Here is a 22,807-nt window from a genome sequence, read left to right as displayed (position 1 = left end):
TAGCCAGACTGCAAATAAGAGAGTCATCTGTGTTTAAACATGGAAAGGGTTCACAGTAAGGGAAGAGATCTTAAACTTTTCTCTTTTCCTGGGTGTGGCTCTTGCTTAGTATCCCTGAGGAAATGAGCTGTTAAGGGATGTGCTGCTCTGTGCATCACAGCTCTGAAAGGAGATACCTTCAAACCACCAAAGTAAACCCTCCTTTGTGGATAATTTAGTAGGTTGATTAGAGCACATTTCATCACTGACCAACAGAACAGAAACAACTACGAAAGCTGAAGTCTCATTCCAGAAACATCTCTGACCAAAGTTTTCTTGAGCTTTAACTTCATGGTTTTATATTTAATCATTTCAGCATTTTGCTAGTTAAACAATTCTGATATGAAATGTGAATCCCAGAAAGTGCAGTTTCATTCCACATAGCTGGAAAATTGGTAACACATTTTTCTCTGCCACTTGTTATCGATTCGAAAAGATCATCCCAAATCCCCACTATTTATTCTGTTCATTAAATTGTCTTATCCCATGGTTTTTCCAGAAACTTTAACCACAGTTCTAATATCTCTTTGTAAATGTTGTCTCATTTGAAATAACTGCTTTAAACAAATATTCTAAACTCACTACCAAATTTATGGCAGCAGATTCAGACTCGAGCCCTCCAGATCACTTGTCTACAATCCATACGACACATAAGAACAAAGTCTTCCAGGGGCAGCTTGGTGGCTCAATGGCTCAGGTCATGATCCAGGGTCCTGGGATTGAGTCCCACATTGGGCTCCCCATAGGGAGCCTGCTTCTCCCTCTGCCTATGTCTCTCCCTCTCTATCTCTCATGAATAAATAAATAGAATCTTAAAAAGGAAAAAGAACAGACTTCTAGTTCAGGCAGGGCAAGCCCTCCAGATCGCTGAACTGTTACCTCTTTGATTCACATCATCACCATTACTTACAGATTTTCTCTAAATTTGTATTAAAGAAATCAAATATCTTTGTAAAACTGTATAATGTAGACATTATAACAGTATTAATTTTCTTTATTAAAATCCTACTTCAGTGACTTTAACTCTGAAAAGTAAAATGACAATGTTTTTTCTTAGAACATACCAGATATCAGAGATATTGATGTTTCCGTGCAACAGTGATATTCATGAACTTGATCAATGTGTCATCATTTAAGAATCCATAAGAATAGGGATCCCTGGGTGGCGCAGTGGTTTGGTGGCTGCCTTTGGCCCAGGGCGCGATCCTGGAGACCTGGGATCGAATCCCACATCGAGCTCCTGGTGCATGGAGCATGCTTCTCCCTCTGCCTGTGTCTCTGCCTCTCTCTCTCTCTCTGTAACTATCATAAATAAATAAAAATTTAAAAAATTAAAAAAAAAAGAATCCATAAAAATAGGATATAAGCTGGTTGGTGTGGATCTGGCTGTGTCCACCACTTTTTCTTGTCTGGGAGGGCAACTGGGCAAATGCTGAATTCTCTCTACAGTGAACAGCAGGTGACCAGGAAGGACAGAAATGCAAGGGTTCCCTGACCATGTCCCATTGATTCTGAATAATTTGAGGCCACGTATTATAACACTAGAACTTCAGAGTTTCAAAGTATGAGGTGGTCTAGTCCAGACTGAATCCTAATCAAGTAAATCTCTGAATGCGCCAAGCAGAACCACCCCTTTCTGTCCTTTTTCCCAGGGATGGAAGAACTGGTGGTGGTCTTGGAAAGCACTCCAGCTCCAGCTTTAGCTCTAGTCCTAGACTCTAGGTCTATCCCTCTTATCTACGGAACCATTTTTAAACTGCTAGGAAACTCTAGGTAGACCATATATCTATATGAACTGCATATTTATATAATCACTCTCTGGATGTGTTTGGATTCTTCACTATGAAAAAGGCATTGCAAATCTCACATAGTTATCTGATTCCAGGTTTGTTCCCTGTTAGATTCCAGGAGTTTTATTAAGCAAAGGAAGAAGCCCTTCACAGTTGATCTTACCTTCACATGCTGGCATATAGTTCTAGGTATCGATATATCCCCACAGACCTAAACAACAGTTAAGTCCAGCAGAATATTATATGACACACAGTCTTTCTTCATGTTGGCAGCAATAGTTTGGATACTGAGAATACGGTTGTGGGTTTTTTCCTCCTGTTGTGTTACATATTTTATCAGTAATCTGAAAATCACTATATTAACACATTTGAACTGCTTAATCAATGCTAGTAAGTTGGCACTGTCAATTTTTCCCTCACTATTTATACTTAATATTCCTCTTGGGTGTGTTTTTGAACGGAACAAAGAAGGATAATTCTTCCTGTTTTTCTATTTTCCTTTTCCATCTCCCTGTCCTTTGGCTGCTATTTTACAAAACACCCTAATTTATAAAAGAATGGTCTCTTACAAGAGATGAAGTACAAGAATTTTAAACCCCTTAATTGCACTGTGTGTTTCAAATCTTAAAACTGAATTCTAATTTAGTGCCTCAATATTCTAAATCAACATTCCAGGAAATTTTTTAATCTTGCAATGATGCAAAGTATCAAGTTGAAAATCAACCACAAGAAGACATAATATTTCCACACAATCTAGGGTTTGTTTTTTTGGGGTGTTCAGGTGCCTACAAGAACACTAGGGAAAGAATGTAGGCCATTTTCAGGTCACTTCAGCTTTCACTGTGCAAGATACAATCAATTCAAAAGAATTCTTTTTTTAAAAAAAATTTCTAGCCTAGATTTTCATTTAGTGAGATATAGCATGTATATAAACACATCAGTTTATGTCTAATTTTCCCCAAATTTATGACTTTATACTTTTAACTTATGGGCTAAAAGTGGAAAAAGATTCACATTGTTTATATTTGCTTTTTGCCTGATTAATGGCAGTTATATCAGAAGGCCTTGGCCAACACTTGGGGAAAGCAGCCAAGTACACACAGATAAGCCAAAAGTCACTAAAGATGAGCAAGTCACAATGCACCATCTGTGGTGGCACCAGATACCTGCATAAAATAATTCCTCAAAATAAGAGAAAATTCACTTAAGAGAAATGCAGCTTGTTTTAATTAACTTTCCTCCAGTAATCGATATCTTTTTAGGAAATACCATAAATATCCTGCTGGATATTTATGATTGTTTGGGCAGCTTTTCTCATGAGGGCCATAAGTAACAGGGAGACACAGTTTTGGTTTCCTCTGTCCCACACAAAGACAACTTGGGACTCTTAAATAATGCCTTGCTTTCAAATTAATACAAAATGTTATTATTTTAACCCAGTAATCAATTAAGCTATTTTTAAGAAATAATATATTTTTTTACAATAACCAGGCTTTAGTTGAATAAGCTGAGCTGTAGAAGTGTGGCTATACCTCCAATAACACTTGAATGAATTTAACCTAATGGAGTTACAACTTAATACAAATAGATGAGGGATATCTGGGTGGCTCAGTAGTTGAGTGTCTGACTTTGGATCAGGTAATGATCCTGGGGTCCTAGGATGGAGTTCTGCATCAGGTTCCCCATAGGGAGCCTGCTTCTCCCTCTGCCTATGTCTCTGCCTCTTTCTATGAATCTCTCATGAATAAATAGATAAAATATTTTTAAAAAATACAGATAGATGAGTTTGCATCAGAGCACATGGAAAAATATTTTCTGCCACTTTTATGTAGTTTGTTTTAAAATATGTTAACTCAGTCTTTGGAATTTTAAAGACATTTTTATATCTTCTATAATATAATCATTTATATGTGTACTAATACAACCATCACATTTGCACATACTAGACTCTTCCTAAGCTAGGGTTATGAATTAAAATTATTGTGTTTAACCACATTAGTTGAGACAGCTCTACTTTCAGCACTTGAGCCAATGGATCAGGAATGGCCACACAACAGAGGCAATGATTTAGGTTCAACACCTCACTGACCTTGACTTACAAGTATCTCTGACTTTATTGCCCCTCCGGTTCCATTGTCTTGTTTAGTTCCAACCTTCATTAATTCTAAAATGGTCCATGACAGTAACCTCCTCTCTAGCCTCTGGGCCTCCAAACTACCCTACACTCCATAGGAATGTGGCCATTTGACACCTGTCCTTACAGCTTTGGAAACTGTTCAAATGTCAATAGCCCTTAAAGTTCAAACTTTAATAAGTCAACAATTTTCTGTTAAGCAAATCAATGGATAAACCAACCTCTTCACAATTTGTCTCTAACCTATCTCTTTGGCCTTATGTCTAACTATCCATATGCGCTCCCAAATATCCTAAACTGTAGTTTTCATCACAATGGCAAATTATAGACTATGTAATCAGGCTCCCTGGGTTCTAATCTCAATAGTACTACCTTCAAGATGTGTTAGCGTGAGACCAAATACTTAATTTTTTGAAATTTCAGTTTTCCCATCTGTACAATTGGGATCAAAAGGTTGTTGTTAATTAAATGACACACACTAATATTAAATAAAGAGTAGCACAGAACATGAATACTCCTAACTCTGGGAAATGAACTAGGGGTGGTGGAGGGGGATGAGGACGGGGGGTGGGGGTGAGTGGGTGGCGGGCACTGAGGGGGGCACTTGATGGGATGAGCACTGGGTGTTACTCTGTATGTTGGCAAATTGAACACCAATAAAAAATAAATTTATTATTAAATAAATAAATAAATAAACAAATAAATAGCAGCTAGTAATAATCACAGCAAACAAACACTTAATCCATGCCTTTACCCAAAGCTTTCTGGCTGATGTGTCCTCCCATCTGGTATCCTTTTCTCAATGAACTCCTATATGTCCCTCAAAGATTAGTTCAAATGGCACCTGCCTTTGAAAGCCTTCCCTTACCATTTCACTTGGGAAAAGGTAGCTTTCCCCACTACAATACGCTTACAGCATTTTGTGAATATTGTATATTACAACCTGCATCTTCATAAATCTACATATATGTGTTCTTCCTATACTGTAAGATCTGCATGGAAAACAATATCTTTACATCCCCGTATTCTGTTATGGGTAAACTGTACCATCCCTCACCCAAGAAAGATATAGTAAAGTCCTAATACCCAGTACCTCAAAATGTGACCTATTTGAAAACAGAGTTTTTGCAGATATCATTAGTTAAGATCATACTGGAGTAGAGTGGAGCCCTAATCCAAAACAAATGATACCCTTTTAAGAAGACAGCAACGTGAAGACAGAGTCACAAACACCATATGAAGCCAGAGGCAGAGATCGGAGTGATATATATCTCAAGCCAAAGAGTGCTAAGAATTGCTGGCCTTCATCAGAACCTATGAAGAGGCAAAGAATTCTGCCCCAGATCCTTCAGAAGGACTGTGGCCCTACCAATACATTGATTTCAGACTTCTAAACTACAGAATTGCAAGATAATAAATTTCTGTTGTTTTAAGCCACCAGCTTATGGTACTTCATTATAACAGCCCTAGGAAACCAATACATATTCCCAGATTCAGGGGGAAAAACTAACATATTTGTGTTAAAGAAGCAAATGACTTTAACAATTTTACTTAATCAATTGGGACTTACATAGAAAAATAGGAGTGTACAGAGATGGCTAGATTAGAACATCCTAAATTCTGGCTTTAAGAATCTGTAAGTATGTGATTTCCTATTTAAGTGTCATATTTAACTTCCTTCCCCACCTAAAAAATTAAGGTTATTGATTCTTTTTCTTTTAAGATTTTTTTTATTCATGGGATCCCCAGGTGGCTCAGTGGTTGAGTATCTGCCTTTGGCCCAAGACATGATCCTGGTGACCCAGGATTGAGTCCCGCATTGGGCTCCCTGCATGGACCCTGCTTCTCCCTCTGCCTGTGTCTCTGCCTCAGAGAGACACTGAGAGAGAGAGAAAGAGGCAGAGACACAGGCAGAAGGAGAAGAAGGCTCCATGCAGGGAGCCCGATGTGGGACTCAATCCTGGGTCTCCAGGATCTTGCCCTGGGCCGAAGGCAGGCGCCAAACCACTGAGCCACCTAGGCATATCAAGACTGATACTTAAGACTTAGAAAATGTTGACATATTCCTCCTTGCCCTGTACCTACACTGCTTATAAAATGGAACCTATTATTATTCATCAAAGCAATGACATAAAAGTTTTTCAACAGGTGATTTATAAAAAATGGCATACTTATTCATCTTTATATGATATCTATAGTCCAAGGACATTGTGTCTGAGACTCCAGAAAGTTTTTTCCAAAGCATTTTTATTAACAACATGTTTTCTCTCAGGGACCTATTAATTTATTATAATGTAGTTACACTGATAGGCATCTTACCTAAAAACATTCATTTACATGGAAATAACAGTGTAAAGACAGATAAAAGTAATCTTATATTTAGGCCAGAATCAAGGTCTACTCTCTATGTTAGTAATTGCAGCTAAGAAGGAAGGAAAAAATATAGAATTTGGAAGGAGAAATTTAATTTCAGTCACTGTGGTTAGAAGGGACATTTATTGTATGATTGAAATAAGTCAATAGGAGGACAAACATTATATGGTCTCATTCATATGGGGAATATAAAAAATAGTGAAAGGGAATAAAGGGGAAAGGAGAAAAAATGAGTGGGAAATATCAGAAAGGGAGACAGAATATGAGAGACTCTGGGAAACAAACTGGGGGGGGTGGAAGGTGAGGTGGGCAGGGGGTGGGGGTGACTCAGTGACAGGCACTGAGGGGGGCACTTGATGGGATGAGCACTGGGTGTTATTCTATATGTTTGCAAATTGAACACCAATAAAAAATAAATTTATATAAAAAAATCCAAAGTACACAAGGAAGGCAAAATGCCATACTTATTTGGTGCCTAAAATAACATGTTATTATAAAGTAAAGCGATTTCAATTTTGGAGCATGGAAAATCCCAAAACTATGAAAAATGTGCTTTCTGAGATCTCTATGAGCCTTAACTTCAAAAACATGCAGTGAAGGTACTAAATAAGTCTTTCATGAAAAAGAATGCTCTGGCATGACTCAAATCCAGTTTCTGACACCTACCTTCAATGTTGCCTCTAAATAGATGTCTTATCTTTCACTGTTCAGGTCCTTTAGATCCAGGCCTCACAATGAAGGAAGCCAGTATAGTCACAGTCTGGTTTTCCAGCTTCTGGAACTCCTATGAATGCACAGATTTGATCCAGTCATCTAATAATTCAACAGTCATTCAATAATCATGAGTTATGCCTTACCCTAGGCCCATCACTGATTTGCTGTTGGCAGCTTTTAGTTTTTTTTTTTTTTTCTCTGAAGCTCAGTATTCTCATCTGTAAGCAAGGATAATGATGGTATCTGCTTCCTAGGATTTGTTGTGGTAATTAAATAAGAGATGGCTCATAGTGCTTCACATAGAGCCTGGCATATGATAATTACCCAATACAAGTTAACTGCTGTCTTTATCATCATTACTGGAATATGTTATAAATCTAGTAAGCAAGTTGAGGGTAGGACTGTGTCTATTACTTAACGGACACCCACACTAAACAGCTGAGGCCAGTGAATGCTAAAGTAAATCTTCGTGCCAATTCCAGCTCAAAGCCTACTTCTGCAAATGTTTATTGGAACACAGCCCCTCCTGCTCTTTTATATGTTGTCTATGTCTATGTTACCCAGCAGATGTACATAGTTGTAACAAAAGGACTGAATAGGCTGCAGACTGTGAACCATTTATTACTTGGCTCTTTAAACAATAAGTGTGTTAGTCCTGCACTAGAGCTTCGCCACTTACTATGCGGTCCTTACCTCATTAGAAATACAGACACTGGGATCCCTGGGTGGCTCAGTGGTTTAGCATCTGCCTTCCACCTAGGGCGTGATCCTGGAAGCTGGGGATCAATTCCCACATCAGGCTCCCTGCATGGAGCCTGCTTCTCCCGCTGCCTGTGTCTCTGCCTCTCTTTGTGTGTCTCTCATGTACAAATAAACAAAATCTAAAAAAAAAGAAATACAGACACGTAGGCTCCCTTGACCTACCGAATCAGAAACTATATATTTTCACAAAATCTCCAAATGATTTACTAACATTAAGGGTTGAGAAGCAGTGGTCTAGGTCAGAGGTTAACAAACTTTCTGTAAAGGGCTAGACAGTAAATATTTAACCTTTGTTGCAGGACTATAATATCTGTTCAAATCTGCCTTCCTATCTCAAAAGCAGCCAGAAAAAAATATGTAAATAAATGCGCACGGTTCCACGCCAACAAAACCATGTATGGAACCTAAAGTTTCAATTTTATACAATTTTCATGTATCACAAAATATTCTTTTAATTTTTTTTCAACCATTTAAAAATTTTGAACCCTTCCCTTCGCTTGTGTACCATACAAAAGCAGGCAGCAGGGCAGCCCGGGTGGCTCAGCGGTTTAGTGCCACCTTCAGCCTGGGGTATGGTCCTGGAGACCCTGGATCGAGTCCCACATCAGGCTCCCTGCATGGGGCCTGCTTCTTTCTCTGCCTGTGTCTCTGCCTCTCTCTCTCTATGTCTCTCAAGAATAAATAAACAAACAAACAAACAAACAAACAAACAAATAAATAAATAAAATCATTAAAAAAACACAAACCAGGCAGCAGGTAGGATCTGGCCTGTAGATCAGAGTCAGCAGTCTTGGTCTAGGCTAATGCCACATCACTGTTTAGCCAACAGGTTACCTCTCCTCCCATACTCTCCCCAGGACTCTAAACACCTATGTATATTTTCTGGCACATGTGACTTTAGAGAAGTTATCTTCTACTTATCTAACTTATCCTAAAAAATATTTCTGTTCCTCCTTTATGACTTCTAACTTGTAATATAAAGTTCCTATCAAATGATGTGATGGTGTAACTGTTTCCTTTTCATTGGCAGATTAGAACATACCAGAGAGGCTGAACTAGGAAGCTATAGGTGGATAGACAGACAGGTGGACAGATAAGATACCTGCCTCCAACGGAATAGGAACCTGATCACAATGAAAAACTCTTTGTCTCTAAATTCAAACCAACTATGCTGAGCATTTCTAAATATATAGTCAGGATTTGTGTCTATTTGATCCACAATACCCTTCTCCTTGGCCCTTCAAGTAGTACAAGTATGGAAAGTAACATAGGAAGTCTGCACATCTTGCCCTTGCCCTTCCCCTTCCAGAGGCTAGTAGATCACAAGCAACTGAGAAGGAACTGCCAGAGAGGGTTCTCCCTCCAGAAAAAAGAGCTTTGTCCCACTCTCAGGGCTCTGGGACACATTGGTGGGAGATGGCTAGAGGAGGGGATCCCTACCTGCCTTTTATTTAAGCCAGTATTCTTTGTTCCTGCTTATACTGAGATCAAAAATCAGTTTCAGAAGAGCAGCTTAGTTCACAGAAACCTTTAATTTATGTTCAAAGTTTATTGAAGCTAAGCTCAATAAATGGTAGATAAGAGGACTTTGTTGAGTAAACACAAGATTAATAATTTAGGTTTAGCAATTTAAGAAACATGAAAGTACTCGAGATTCATCAGAAGCACAAACTATATGAACTATCTGCACAATCTTAGAGGAAACATTTACATATACCTATAGACTTAGGATATATATAACATTTTAATCTAAATGAATGTGTTAGAATACATTCTGACTCCTGGTCTCGGCTACCATCACATCTTTTTTGTTGTTTAACCTTACTCTGTTTTATCTTTCTACCATCATCCAATTTTCCCTCTCCTTTCTAGGATAATTTATTCTGCAAGACAGGCTGAGATAAAAACCTTTCTACATAATCTGATAAATCTTATAATTGTAAATTATTCAGTAATGAAATGGTTCCCATAGTGTATTCATTAGGAAGATTTCAGCTACAAGAAACAGAAAATCCTGGCCTAACTGGCTGACATCTTAAGAAATTGATCATTTCATACAAGAAATTCTGCGGTTAGGTAGCTACAGGGTTGCTTAATTCAGTGCCTCAACAACATCATCAAGGATCTTTCCATTTTTCTATATTGCATTATTCAGGATATAGGCTTATCCTTATGTTAACTACCTTACACCATATGTGACAAAAAGATACCCAGTAAAAATGCTGTCTTTTTGTGTCTCTTTAATTATGACAAAGTTTTTCCCTGAACTCCCAGAATATTCCACTTCATAGCTCATTGACCAGAAATGCATCATACCTGTTTCTAAAATATGAGCAGCCAAGAACAATGAGATTACCATAATTGTGCTGAATGGGGAAAATATGCAGCCAAGAATATTTTATCCTGCAAGGCTGTCATTCAGAATAGGAAGAGAGATAAAGAGTATCCCAGACAAACAAAAACTAAAGGAGTTCATAGACCACTAAGCCAGCCCTGCAAGAAATATTAAGAGGAACTGAGTGGAGAAAAAAGATCAAAAGTAACAAAGACGGGCAGCCCCAGTGGCCCAGCAGTTTAGCACTGCCTGCAGCCCAGGGTGTGATCCTGGAGATCCAGGATCGAGTCCCATGTCAGGCTCCCTGCATGGAGTCTGCTTCTCCCTCTGCCTGTGTCTCTGCCTCTCTGCCTGCCTCCTCTCTCTCTCTCTCTCTCTGAATAAATAAATAAATAATCTTTTTTTTAAAAAAAGCAACAAAGACTAGAAAGGAACATCACCAGAAACACCAACTTTATAGGTAACACAGTGGCATGAAATTCATATCTTTCAGTAAGCAATCTGCATGTATATGAACTAAATTTCCTTTTTTTTTTATTTATTTATGATAGTCACAGAGAGAGAGAGAGGCAGAGACACAGGCAGAGGGAGAAGCAGGCTCCATGCACCGGGAGCCCGACGTGGGATTCGATCCCGGGTCTCCAGGATCGCGCCCTGGGCCAAAGGCAGGCGCCAAACCGCTGCGCCACCCAGGGATCACGTGAACTAAATTTCCAATCAAAAGACATAGGGTATCAGAATAGATTTTTTTTTAAAAAAAAAGGCACATCTATATGCTACCTACAAGAGACTCATTTTAGACCTAAAGACACCCTGATATTGAAACTAAGGAGATGGAGCACCACTTATCATGCTAATGGATGGCAAAACAAAGCCAGGGTTGCCAAACTTATATCAAACTAGATTTTAAAACAAAGACAGTAACAAGTGTTTGAATGATACACTCGACTAGATGCACTTAACAGGTATATTCAGGACATTTCATCCCAAAGTAGAATATGCATTCTTTTATGTACAATGGAGTATTACTCAGAATGAAATCTTGCCATTTGCAACAATGTGGATGGAGCTAGAGCACATTACACTAAGTGAAATAAGTCAGTAAGAAAAAGACAAATACTATATGATTTCACACTCATATGTGGAATTTAAGAAACAAAACAGATGAACATATGGGAAAGGGGGGAAAAGGGGGGAAAAGAGAGAATGAAACAAACCATAAGAGACCTAACGACAGAGAACAAACTGAGGGCTGCTGGAGGGAGATGAGCAGGGGATGGGCTAGATGGGTGGTGAGGACACTTGTCAGGATGAGCACTGGGTGTTGTATGTAAGTGATGAATTACTGAATTCTACTCCTGAAACCAATATTGCAAATGTATGTTAAGTAGAACTTAAATACAATTTTAAAAGAAATTACCGTAATTGGATTAGGAAAGCATATGGTCATGTGAAAGATTAAATTACCTGAATGAAAATCAGCATTAGAAAGAAGTGGGGAGGGGTGCAGGAGCTATACTCAGTAGTCACACAATACTCAATACTACAATCATTAAGAGGTATCTTGTTCATCAGCCTTTGAAGGTAGCCAATTAATTTGCAGGAAATAGTAACTGGGAGATTCTGTGACTATACAATTTTATATTACTAGAGTAATAAAGATCTGAAGCAGCCTCAATGTAATTACAGAATAAAGGCACATAAGACAATCTGAGAATAGTTCTAGAATTTGGCAAAACCTGGTCCTAACACCTTTCAGTAAACCAATGTTCATCAAGGACTCAAGCAGTTGGAATTTATAACTGCCACTCAGGCCCCAGCCGATTTCCCCATGATGTGATCAGTTCCAATTAATATAATGCATCTTGATTTGTGTATCATTCTGTATTCAAGTATGACGAGTACTTGAATACAAAGTTTACTTTAAAACAAGCAAAGAACAAAAAAAGCAAAGTTGAATTTAAAAAAATTAAAACATTCTAATGTGACCCAGAAGCTATCAATTTGTGAATGTTGCCGGGGGGTGGAGGGGGTGTTCTCTTACAGCCTCATTTCAGGGGGCTGCAAGTGGGCAGAAACAAGGCTTGGTCATTCATAGCTGATTGATGATAGAAAACTGAAATGGAAAGAGAAGTCTGTGTATTCTGTTCCTTCTGTCCCTCCCTGTCCACCCACAGTGTCCACCTAGCAGCACAAGTACAGAAACTTGGTTTCCGTAAGCCAAGAGGAAGAGCAGAACGCTGTTTCTGAGACCCAGTGGATGGAGGAGGGGCCATGGCACACAATTCCTATTTACTTTTTCAACTATTTCTTCAAACTAAGAAAAAAACCCTATTCTAAATCTAACCTATTCTAAAATTATCCTAAATTTTCCAAAAACGAGATAGAAAGCATCTCAAATTCCCTTTCATAATTTGAAAGCACAAGTTAGAAATTGAACACCAATAAAAAATAAATTTATTGTAAAAAAAAGAAAAGAAACTGATGTCTGTTAATATATATCAGTACCTCATGCGTTTCAGACACAGCTATCTTACCTTCTTGTTATGTTTTGCTCTTTTTTATACGAATGTACTAATGTAGCCAAGTAATTTAGGATGGGATCAACTCTAGTGGACTTCACAAGCAGGTTTAGTTTTGTTGGACAGCTATTCTTTTAAGTGTTTTGTTGCTAAAAATGTGACAGAGCTACTGTTTCTCCCATGAGTGTTCTGAAGACATATTTAAACATTTCAACCTGTAAGAATCTGCTTAATTCCTCTGCAGAATATTAAAGAGAAAAGAAGTTACTCTTTGACCAGGAAAGTTTAAGGCATTTAAATATGATCAGATATCCAGAAATAAAATAGTACATTCCATGAAGAAACTAGGAAATCACAACACAGATACATTCATTGTACATGAACAACTCAGAAACTTAGTATAAAAGCAAAGAAAATATTAAGTGATATTATTAAAGTAAGCTAACTAGAATAAGAAAATAACATCAATACCACATTAATTCTATTGGTTTTTCTTGCACAGAACAGAGGGAAAATGATTTAAAAAATTGGACATATTAAATTTCTCCATTCTTTCCACTTAAGGGTAAAGTCTAGATTGAAAATGTTCTAAGAATTTCCTTTTATTTTATTATTATTATTATTTTAATAATATTTATTATTATTTATATGGAGCCCAATGAAGAACCTGAACTCATGATTTGAGCTGATATTAAGAGTCAGACACTTGATCAACTGAGCCACCCAGGTGCTTCGAGAATGTTTTGAGAATTTAATGGATAATTATTTCCCTTAAATCCAAATTTTTCCTTAATAGATTTTTAGAGAACCATATGCTCCTCAATAGTACTCAGTTTTGGCTTATAAATAAGATGAAAAACGTTTGAGGGATAATGGCTTTTATGTATAGACCTGGGTGTGCATATGCACACACACACGTGTGTGTGTGTGTGTGTATATTTCCATCAACTGTTTATAATGGAAGTGTATCCAGAATAAGGATAAAACTACTGATTGGATTCTTAAACTATATAACTACTGCTTCAGTCTTAGAAAAACTGTTGCTCAGAAGCTACCAGGATTCTAAGTAATCAACCAGGATATCTACAAGCAAACGTACAGAACTTTTAATAAAAGTCCACTACCTAATCTAAGGTGATTTGAGTACATCTATAGGTGTTTATGAGATTTTATCACATATCACTATGGTTCATAAAACACATTATTTATACAAACAATAACCACAGAAGTCCAACTCTCTAAACTTTCAAGTTACCACTCGGTAAAGCAATCAATTACTTTGATTTAGTACACTGCTATGGGTTTTTCCTGGATGGCAAAGCCTAGATATTGGGAAAGAAGCTAAAGACACGGCCAAGCTTCAGACCTTATGCTTTCTCCCTAAAAGACATTTAAATAGTACCTACCTGTTGCAGAGAGATATGCTGGTTTATGTAGATTTTCATCTATATCAAGTGTTAGCACCTTGCAGTACAAAAGATCATTTTGGTCTTCCTAAAAAACAAGGGAAAAATTGAGCAAAGGCATTCCCCATATGTGTGCTTTACTCAGTTACTTTTGCCACTTTGGCTTTGGACTTTTTGGAGTGGAAGGTGAAATCTAGATGAAAATCAGACCCTTTTCGTACCCCATGAACTCTTAACTCTTCTTTTAAGTCCAGTACAAAACCTACTTTATTTCTTAAAGTCCCTTCCAGTCCTGTGTAATCCATGATCCCATGAAGACTTCTACAGACCCTGACCACAGCAAATTCAAATTATTTGATAAGAAGACACCCTTCAGATAAATGGGACTTTCGTGCTGCTCTTTGGAATAATCTCTGGGACCCGGTCTTGTTATTGTTGTTTCTTTTTTTTTTTTTTTTAATTGATGTTCAATTACTAACATACAGAATAACACCCAGTGCCCGTCACCCATTCACTCCCACCCCCCGCCCTCCTCCCCTTCTACCACCCCTAGTTCGTTTCCCAGAGTTAGCAGTCTTTACCTTATGTCTCCCTTTCTGATATTTCCCACACATTTTCTTCTCCCTTCCCTTATTTTCCCTTTCACTATTATTTATATTACCCAAATGAATGAGAACATATAATGTTTGTCCTTCTCCGACTGACTTACTTCACTCAGCATAATACCCTCCAGTTCCATCCACGTTGAAGCAAATGGGTATTTGTCATTTCTAATGGCTGAGTAATATTCCATTGTATACATAAACCACATCTTCTGTATCCATTCATCTTTCGACGGACACCGAGGCTCCTTCCACAGTTTGGCTATCGTGGCCATTGCTGCTAGAACATCGGGGTGCAGGTGTCCCGGCGTTTCATTGCATTTGTATCTTTGGGGTAAATCGCCCAACAGTGCAATTGCTGGGTCGTAGGGCAGGTATATTTTTAACTGTTTGAGGAACCTCCACACAGTTTTCCAGAGTGGCTGCACCAGTTCACATTCCCACCAACAGTGTAAGAGGGTTTCCCTTTTCTCCGCATCCCCTCCAACATTTGTTGTTTCCTGCCTTGTTAATTTTCCCCATTCTCACTGGTGTGAGGTGGTATCTCGTAGTTTTGATTTGTATTTCCCTGATGGCAAGTGATGCAGAGCATTTTCTCATATGCATGTTGGCCATGTCTATGACTTCCTCTGTGAGATTTCTGTTCATGTCTTTTGCCCATTTCATGATTGGATTGTTTGTTTCTTTGGTGTTGAGTTTAATAAGTTCTTTATAGATCTTGGAAACTAGCCCTTTATCTGATATGTCATTTGCTAATATCTTCTCCCATTCTGTAGGTTGTCTTTGAGTTTTGTTGACTGTATCCTTTGCTGTGCAAAAGCTTCTTATCTTGATGAAGTCCCAATAGTTCATTTTTGCTTTTGTTTCTTTTGCCTTCGTGGATGTATCTTGGAAGAAGTTACTATGGCCGAGTTCAAAAAGGGTGTTGCCTGTGTTCTTCTCTAGGATTTTGATGGAATCTTGTCTCACATTTAGATCTTTCATCCATTTTGAGTTTATCTTTGTGTATGGTGAAAGAGAGTGGTCTAGTTTCATTCTTCTGCATGTGGATGTCCAATTTTCCCAGCACCATTTATTGAAGAGACTGTCTTTCTTCCAATGGATAGTCTTTCCTCCTTATCGAATATTAGTTGCCCATAAAGTTCAGGGTCCACTTCTGGATTCTCTATTCTGTTCCACTGATCTATGTGTCTGTTTTTGTGCCAGTACCACACTGTCTTGATGACCACAGCTTTGTAGTACAACCTGAAATCTGGCATTGTGATGCCCCCAGATATGGTTTTCTTTTTTAAAATTCCCCTGGCTATTCGGGGTCTTTTCTGATTCCACACAAATCTAAAATAATTTGTTCTAACTCTCTGAAAGAAAGTCCATGGTATTTTGATAGGGATTGCATTAAACGTGTATATTGCCCTGGGTAACATTGACATTTTCCAATATTAATTCTGCCAATCCATGAGCATGGAATATTTTTCCATCTCTTTGTGTCTTCCTCAATTTCTTTCAGAAGTGTTTCTATAGTTTTGATGGTATAGATCCTTTACATCTTTGGTGAGGTTTATTCCTAGGTATCTTATGCTTTTGGGTGCAATTGTAAATGGGATTGACTCATTAATTTCTCTTTCTTCAGTCTCATTGTTAGTGTATAGAAATGCCACTGACTTCTGGGGCATTGATTTGTATCCTGCCACGCTACCGAATTGCTGTATGAGTTCTAGCAATCTTGGGGGTGGAGACTTTTGGGTTTTTCTATGTAGAGTATCATGTCATCGGCTGAAGAGGGAGAGTTTGACTTCTTCTTTGCCAATTTGAATGCCTTTAATGTATTTTTGTTGTCTGATTGCTGAGGCCTAGGACTTCCAGTACTATGTTGAACAGCAAGTGGTGAGAGTGGACATCCCTGTCTTGTTCCTGATCTTAGGGGAAAGGCTCCCAGTGCTTCCCCATTGAGAATGATATTTGCTGTGGGCTTTTCATAGATGGCTTTTAAGATGTCGAGGAATGTTCCCTCTATCCCTACACTCTGAAGAGTTTTGATCAGGAATGGATGCTGTATTTTGTCAAATGCTTTCTCTGCATCCAATGAGAGGATCATATGGTTCTTGGTTTTTCTCCTTGCTGATATGATGAATCACATTGATTGTTTTACGGGTGTTGAACAGCCTTGTGTCCCAGGGGATAAATCCTACTTGGTCATGGTGAATAATTTTCTTAATGTACTGTTGGATCCTATTGGCCAGTATTCTGTTGAGAATTTTTGCATCCATGTTCATCAGGGATATTGGTCTGTAATTCTCCTTTTTGGCGGGTTCTTTGTCTGGCTTTGGAATTAAGGTGATGCTGGCTTCATAGAACGAATTTGGAAGTACTCCATCTCTTTCTATCTTTCCAAACAGCTTTAGGAGAATAGGTATGACTTTCTTCTTTAAACATTTGATAAATTCTCCTGGGAAGCCATCTGGCCCTGGACTCTTGTGTCTTGGGAGGTTTTTGATGACTGCTTCAATTTCCTCCCTGGTTATTGGCCTGTTCAGGTTTCTATTCTTCCTGTTCCAGTTTTGGTAGTTTGTGGCTTTCCAGGAATGCGTCCATTTCTTTCTCTAGATGCCTAATTTATTGGCGTATAGCTGTTCATAATATGTTTTTAAATCGTTTGTATTTCCTTGGTGTTGGTAGTGATCTCTCCTTCTCATCATGATTTTATTAATTTGAGTCTTCTCTCTCTTCTTTTTAATAAGGCTGGCTAATGGTTTATCTATCTTATTAATTCTTTCAAAGAACCAACTCCTGGTTCTGTTGATCTGTTCCACAGTTCTTCTGGTCTCGATTTCGTTGAGTTCTGCTCGAATCTTTATTAACTCCCTTCTTCTCTTGGGTGTAGGATCTATTTGCTGTTTTTTCTCTAGCTCCTTTATGTGTAAGGTTAGCTTTTGTATTTGAGTTCTTTCCAGTTTTTGAATGGATGCTTGTATTGCGATGTATTTCCCCCTTAGGACTGCTTTTGCTGCATCCCAAAGATTTTGAACGGTTGTATCTTCATTCTCATTAGTTTCCATGAATCTTTTTAATTCTTCCTTAATTTCCTGGTTGACCCTTTATCTTTTAGCAGGATGGTCCTTAACCTCCGTGTTTGAGGTCCTTCCAAACTTCTTGTTGTGATTTAGTTCTAATTTCAAGGCATTATGGTCGAGAATATGCAGGGGACAATCCCAATCTTTTGGTATCGGTTCAGACCCGATTTGTGACCCAATATGTGGTCTATTCTGGAGAAAGTTCCATGTGCGCTTGAGAAGAATGTGTATTCAGTTGAGTTTGGATGTAAAGTTCTGTAGATATCTGTGAAATCCATCTGGTCCAGTGTATTGGTTCCAGTGTAGTTTCTTTGGAGATGTTTTGCTTAGAAGACCTATCGAGTATAGAAAGAGCTAGATTGAAGTCACCAAGTATAAGTGTATTATTATCTAAGTATTTCTTCACTTTGGTTAATAATTGATTTATATATTTGGCAGCTCCCACATTCGGAGCATATATATTGAGGATTGTTAAGTCCTCTTGTTGAATAGATCCTTTAAGTATGATATAGTGTCCCTCTTCATCTCTCACTACAGTCTTTGGGGTAAATTTTAGTTTATCTGATATAAGGATGGCTACCCCTGCTTTCTTTTGAGGACCATTCGAATGGTAAATGGTTCTCCAACCTTTTATTTTCAGGCTGTAGGTGTCCTTCTGTCTAAAATGAGTCTCTTGTAGACAGCAAATAGATGGGTCCTGCTTTTTATCCAGTCTGAAACCCTGCGCCTTATTTTTCCAAATATTAAAAAATGAATTCTACTTTAGTTGGCCGCAATATTCTAATCAACCATTCAAGGAAAATTTTTTAATCGTGAATGATGCAAAATGTATCAAGTTTAAAATCAACCACAAGAAGACATAATATTTCCACACAATCGAGGTTTGTTTTTTGGGGGTTCAGGTGCTCTACAAGAAACACTAGGGAAAGAATGTAGCCATTTTCAGGTCACTCCAGCTTCACTGTGCCAGATACAATCAATTCAAAATTAATTTTTTTTTTAAAAAACTTTCTAGCCTAGATTCATTTATGAGATATAGCATGGTATATAAACACATCAGTTTAGTGTCTAATTGTTCCCCAAATTTATGACTTTATACTTTTACTTTGGCAAAAGTGGAAAAAGATTACAATGTTTATATTTGCTTTTTGCCTGATTAATGGCAGTTATATCAGAAGCCTGGACACCCTTGGGGAAAGCACCAATCCACACAGATAAAGCCAAAAGTCACTAAAGATGAGCCATCCAATGCACCATCTGTGGTGCACCAGATACCTGCATAAAATAATTCCTCAAAATAAGAATAAATTCACTTAAGAGAAAATGCAGCTGTTTTATTATACTTCTCCAGTAATTGATATCTTTTTAGGTAAATACATAATATCCTGCTGGATATATTCCTATGATGTGTTTGGGCAGCTTTTCTCATGAGGGCAATAAGTACAGGAGACCCACAGTTTTGTTTCCTCTGTCCACACGCCAAAGACAACGTGGGACTCTTAAATTGCCTTTCTTCAAATTAATACAAAATGTTATTATTTTAAAAACCCAGTAATCAATTTAAGCTATTTTTAAGAAATAATATATTTTTAAACATAACCAGGCTATTGAATAAGCTGAGCTGTAGAAGTTGGTATACCTCTAATAAATAACACTTGAATGAATTTTAACCTAATGGAGTTCCTTATACAAATAGATGAGGGAATAGGTTGTGGCTCAGTAGTTGAGTGTTGACTTTGGGTATCAGTGTAAGACTCCTGGGGTCCTAGGATTGGAGTCGATGCAGCAGTTCCCCATGGGGAGCCCTGCTTCCCCTCTGCTATGTCCTTGCTCTTTCTAGTGAATCTACATGAATAAATATATAAAATATTTTAAAAAAAATACATATAGATGAGTTTGTCATCGAGCCCAGGGAAAATATTTTTCTGCCACTTTTATTTAGTTGTTTTAAAATATTGTTAACTCCAGTTCTTTTGGGAATTTTAAAGACATTTTTAATCATCTCTATTATATACATTGATATGTGTCTATACAACCATCACATTTGCACATACGACTCTTCCTAGTAGGGTTATGAATTAAATAAACTGTGTGTTTAACACATAGTTTAGTTGAGACAGCTCTACATTCAGACTTAGCCAATGATCAGGAATGGCCCACACAACAGAGGCAATGATTTAGTGCAACACCTCACGACCTGTGACTTACAAGATCTCTGACTTTATTGCCCCTTTTTTTTTTCCGGTTCCATTGGTCTTGTTTAGTTCCAAACTTCATTAATCTAAAATGGCCATGACAGTACTCCTCTCTAGCCTCTGGGCCTCCAAAACTACCCTACACTCCATCGATGATGTGGCCATTTTGACACATGTCCCTTACAGCTTGGGAATGTGTCAAAATTTCAATATCCCTAAAGTTACACTTTATAAGTCAACAATTTTCTGTTACAGCAAATCCAAGGATAAACCCAACCTCTTCACAATTTGTCATACTACCATCTCTTGGGCCTTATGTCAACTATCCATATGCGCTCCCAAATATCTAAAACTGTAGTTGTCCATCACAATGGCAATTTAGGACTATGTAATCCGGCTCCCTGGTTCTAATCTCAAGAGTAACTACCTTCACGATGTGTTGCGTGAGACCAATACTTATTTTTTTGAAATTTCAGTTTTCCCCATCGTACAATTGGGATCAAAAGGTTGTTGTTAATAAATGACACACACTAATATTAAATAAAGAGAGCACAGAACATGAATACTCCTAACGCGGTAATGAACTAGGGGTGGTGGAGGGGGATATGAGGACGGGTGGGGGTTGGGTTGAGTGGGGGTGCGGGCACTGAGGGGGGCACTTGCATGGGATGGAGCACTGGGTGTTACTCTGTATTTTGGCAAATTGAACACCAATAAAAAAAATGTATTATTTAAAAATAAATAAATAAATCGGCAGCTAGTATAGATCACCAGCAAACAAACACTTTATCCATGCCTTTCCCAAAGCTTGCTGGCGGAATGTGTCCTCCCATTGGTATCCTTTTCTCACATGAACTCCTATATGTCCTCAAGATTAGTTCAAATGGCACCTGCCTTGAAATCTCCCTTACCATTTCCACTGTGGGAAAAGGTAGCTTCCCACTACAATACACCTTACAGCATTTTGTGAATATTGTATATTACAACCGCATCTCAAATCTACATATATGTTTCTTCCTATACTGTAAGATCTGCATGGAAAAATATCGTTTACATCCCGTATTCTGTATGGGTAAACTGTAACCATCCCTCACCCAAGAAAGATATAAGTAAAGTCCTATACCCAGTACACTCAAAATGTGAACTATTTAAAACAGAGTTGTTTGCAGATCTCATTAGTTAGATCAATGGAGTAGAGTGGAGCCCGAATCCAAACAAAGATACCCTTTTAAGAAGACAGCAACGTGAAGACAGAGTCACAAACACCCATATGACGCAGAGGCAGAGATCGGAGGTGTATATATCTCAAGCCAAAGAGTGCGTAAGAATTGCTGCCTTCATTCAGAACCTATGAAGAGCAAAGAATTCTGCCCCAGATCCTTCGAAGACTGTGGCCTACAAGACATTGATTCCAACTTTCTAAACTACAGAATTGCAGATACTACATTTTGTTGTGTGGTAAAGCCACAGATTATGGTACTTCATTATAACAGCCCTAGGAAACCAATACATATTCCCAGATTCAGGGAAGGAAAAACCAAATATTTGGGTTTAAAGAAGCAAATGACTTGTTTACAATTTACTTAATGAAATTTGGGACTTACATAGAACAAATAGGAGTTGTACAGAGGCTAGATTAGAACATCATAAATTCTGGCCTTTAAGAATCTGGTCCGTATTGCTTTCCTATTAAGTGTCATAATTTAACTTCCTCCCCACCTAAAAAATTAAAGGTCTATTGATCTTTTTCTTTTAAGATTTTTTTATTCAGGATCCACAGGTGGCTCAGTTGTTGAGTATTGCTTTGGCCCAAGACATGATCCTGTGAACCAGGATTGAGTCCCGCATTGGGCTCCCTGCATGGACCCTGCTTCTCCCTCTCTGTGTCCCTGTCCTCTAGAGACCCTGCGAGAGGAGAGAAGAGGCAGAGAACACGCAGTGTGGAGAAAGGCCCATGCAGGGAGCCCGATGTGGGACTCAATTCCTGGGTCTCACAGGATCTTCCCTAGGGCCGAAGGAGGCGCCAACACACTGAGCCACCTAGCATAAAAAACCAAGACTTGTACTTAAGACTTAGAAAATGGTTGACATATCCTCCTTTGCCTGTACCTTACACTGCTTATAAAATGGAACCTATTATTATTCATCAAAGCATGACATAAAGTTTTTAACAGGGTGATTGATAAAAAATGGCATACTTATTTCATTGTTATATGGAATGCTATAGGTCCAAGGACCATGTTGTCTGCGACTCCCGAAAGTTTTTTCCAAAGCATTTTTATTAACAAACTGTTTGTCCTCAGGGGACCTATTAATTAGTATAATGTAGTTTACTACTGAAGGCATCTTACCTAAAAACTTCATTTACATGGAAAATACACAGTGTAAAGACAGATAAAAGTATCTTATATTTAGCCCAGATCAAGGTCTACTCTCTAGGTTATTATTGCGCTAACGAAGAGAAAAAAAATATAGAATTTTAAGGGAGAAATAATTTCATTCACTGTGGTTAGAAGTGGACCTTTTGTGTATGATTGAAATAAGCAATAGGAGGACAAACATTATCTGGTATCACTTCATATTGGGGACTTAAAAAATAAAGTGAAGGGAATAAAGGGGAAAGGAGAAAAAAAATGAGGGAACATAGCCAGAAATGGGAGACAGAATATGAGAGATCTGGGAAACAAACTGGGGGGGTGGAGGTGAAGGGTGGGCATGGGGGGAGGGTGCTCAGTGACAGGCTACTGAGGGGGGGCACCTTGAGGATGAGCCACTGGGGCTTATTCTATATTTTGCAAATTGACACCAATAAAAAATAAATTTATCTAAAAAAATCCAAAGTACACAAAGGAAGGCAAAATTGC

General features: G+C 38.1%; 1 long non-coding RNA gene across 1 annotated transcript; it reads right to left on the bottom strand.

Moving 5' to 3' along the window:
- Positions 1 to 1,322: 1,322 nt before the first annotated feature.
- On the bottom strand, positions 1,323 to 14,165 carry LOC119877277. The gene is made up of 3 exons (XR_005373986.1): positions 14,076 to 14,165; positions 7,003 to 7,120; positions 1,323 to 1,341 (listed from the first exon to the last, which is right to left on the bottom strand). It is a non-coding gene; the product is annotated as an uncharacterized LOC119877277 (long non-coding RNA).
- Positions 14,166 to 22,807: the final 8,642 nt, after the last annotated feature.

Source organism: Canis lupus, chromosome 19 (assembly GCF_011100685.1).
Source record: "Canis lupus familiaris isolate Mischka breed German Shepherd chromosome 19, alternate assembly UU_Cfam_GSD_1.0, whole genome shotgun sequence".
NCBI classification, from domain to species: Eukaryota; Metazoa; Chordata; class Mammalia; order Carnivora; family Canidae; genus Canis; species Canis lupus.
This window is presented reverse-complemented; position numbering and strand designations above follow the sequence as displayed.